The following is a 3,151-nucleotide window of genomic DNA, read 5'->3' on the forward strand; positions in this document are numbered from 1 at the left end:
ACAGGGATGTCCCTGTAACTGCTACACAAATCCAGACAACCCTCAACAACCAACCCCTATGGAGAAAGAAGTGGTTTAAAAAGCACTGTCAAGAGTTTTTTGGAGCAAGGGATTGTGCATATGTACATACCCATGCATGGTGCATCGAATAAAGGATTGCCCATTTTCCAGAGCCAGGTGGTTACGTGGGGCCCACATGTGTACAGGTAGGACAACATGTACATAGTGCATCGATTTTCACTATCACCAGTACCAGTATGTTTTTTCTATAATAATGAGGAGTTGGTATCACGTATAACTTCTCGAGGAAGCTACCCATGGGCGGACGACATGAGGTAAGCAGATGAGTCAGATGGCATCTAGTTGCGTCAGGACGTCAAATGGGGTCAATATTTGCACGTGGATGAGTACGAACACAACATGGATGTTTTCTTGTGATAATTATGCAGAAAGGTCATCATGAGGACCATATTTTGGGGCCAATTCACGTGGTTACGGGATGTATTATTGAAAAAATCTGAGTGCCAGGTGTGCGGATGATGCAAAAAGGTGACAACTATGCATTGTGAGGCCAGTTTTTGGCCTGTTCAGGGTCCATTTGGGGTCATCTAAAAGGCCAAGGGTGCCCAAGTGATAAAGTGAAGTGTGGGAACTGAAAAACCAGAGAGAAGACCAGAAAAAACGTGGAAAGAAGAGGAGGAACAGTCGCAACTGTGTTTTTGGGGTTTTTGGAGCCTATTTTGGCCACCGTAAACTACTCATCCAAGGTCGGATTTGAGCACTTTGACATTGTAGACTAGGGTTTTGGGCCGTTCTGGATGCGATGGTAGTGTCCATTTTGCCAAATTCTTCACTGTTTTTCTACTGTTTTGGCTGTGTAAGTTTCTCCTATGAGCGAAGCTTCTGCTCTAGTTTGTGATTGTATCTGGCTTATTTTACTCATACTGTGTGAGCTATTTTCCCTATTGGTGTTGGCCCAAGCTCATTTGTATCTAAACATCGGAAATTCTCCTCTTTGAGATCAATTTTTTGGGTGTGTGTGTGTGTGTGTGTGTGTGTGTGTCTCTTTGTGTGGAGTGGGTAAATGGGTAGTCTCTCTCCTCTCACTCCATCGGTGTGTTCCCTGTCTCGGCCAGGTGTGTTGTGTAAGCCGAGTGGTTCCCCATAGTGTGTGTGTGTATCTTCCCAAGAGTGTGTGTCGTGTCATTATAGAGGCATTCTGTGTGTTTTCATCCCGCTCACATTCTTTTGGCGCCCTCACGGAGGATCTTCTTCGAGTACCTTCTGCTTCGAGCTTCAAGCTTCGACATTTGGGATTACTGGTTGCAGGGTGGAGATTACAGGTTATAGGGACAGGTACAGGTACAGGTGATTCACACAGGTACAGGTAGCTGGAGTACACTGATATACTAGCAGTGGTGTCACTTGTAGTTGTTGTGGATATGCATCATTTGGCGACTGTTTGAGCGCATTGTCTGTTGGATTGTACGTTACTTGTGGAAACTGCCATTGTACACCTTTGTGGAGCCATATTTGGTTTTATTTGGCAGTCCCAACCATTTTTGAGACTTGGTCTGGAAGATAGTCATTTCTGAGACTTGACTATACACGATTTGCATTAACACTAGGTTGGTAACCTAACACGACATAAAAGTGTCCTTTCAGGGTTTTGAAAAAAACATCCAAAACCATAGTAGATCCACTCATTTTGTAAAATCCTTTCATAAGGTTATAGTTCAAGGCCTACTACACATGTAAAAAATAAGAAACTTGTTTTGGTCACACCAAGCCTCCAAAGTTGATGGACCAGTACATTTTCGTCAAAATAGTCATTTCTTACGTTTTGTTGCATAAAAATAAGATTAGGGATTTTTGTAGGACTTGAGATAAATTCCCTAGTTAACTTCAATGGGTTGGTGATCAGAACATATGATTGCTTCTCACTCACTATTTTTTGTTTTACCAAAAGAAATAGGTACAGAAAAGTTGAATTTTTACCATTCTGCAGACCTATCATCAAAGTTTCTATAGCCACGCTCAATACAAATAATATATGCATGTTTTCTTAGTTCCCTAGTGTCATTTAGGTTCATATGGAGCCATGGAGCATGTCAAAAGAATAATAAATCTCTTACAAAGGGGAATCTTGGGGACAAAGATGAAGTGCTAAATACAGCAAACATGAAAAAACTGGGTTCAACATTATGAGTTGTAGAATCCCATAGAAACTATTCAATATCTAGCCAAATTTGACCCTTATGACTAGATATGGTTACTACCTACAAAATTCATGTAGTTGTCACAAGAAACTAACAATATTGAAAAAGCTATACTTGATATACTAGAATGTTTTGTTTTGTTTTATAATTGAAAAAATCAACCATCGTTGTCTACTATGCAAAATAGGGTATTAGGTGCCCAAAAACTCAAGGAATATTAGCTTTATGTTACAATATGGGACATAGAGAATCAAAACTACATTTGGATATCATGAAAGCCACCCAAAAAATCATAGAAGAGCTAAAATTGGCTAAAAAACAGGATTTGATAATTTTTGTAATTTGGTCATAACTTACAACTTTAACATTTATTTCTCCCTAGAAGCATCAGGACATGTTGAGGACTACTAAAGATAGTTCTCTAGCATTATAGACCTCACAAACAAGAATTCTAGAGTGGTATAGTTGCAAAAAGTTGAAAAAAGCCAAAAACAGGACCCGTTTTTTCACATAGTTTAGGTTGTGAAATGTTGTGCAAGGACAAGATTAAAGATGGAATTGATATTCCAAAAAAATGTTGAGTTTTTTTCAGCTCATGAGACAACTTTCTAGACAGATAGCACCTCAAAATCCATTTTGAAACTCTTGACATAATTCAAGGAAAATGGTCGCTTAACAGGACATAAAAGTGTCCCAGGACATAAAAGTGTCCCATTACCAACCTAGTGTTAATTAACCTTCGTGTGAGGGTCGATAGCGTGAGGTTTTATTGAGCTGGGGGATTCTCAAATGTGGAGATCCTTTCGGTGATACAGGTAGCTGGAGCACCCTTTTTGTGACCTCGCCATAGGCTATGTATTAGTGATTCCTATTTGATGCTTGGGTTCTATTGTTGGCAGTTTATGCATACATATACAGTCTATATTTTGGGT

The sequence above is a fragment of the Adiantum capillus-veneris genome, chromosome 19, assembly GCF_014529385.1.
Source record: "Adiantum capillus-veneris isolate H3 chromosome 19, ASM1452938v2, whole genome shotgun sequence".
Classification (NCBI taxonomy): Eukaryota; Viridiplantae; Streptophyta; class Polypodiopsida; order Polypodiales; family Pteridaceae; genus Adiantum; species Adiantum capillus-veneris.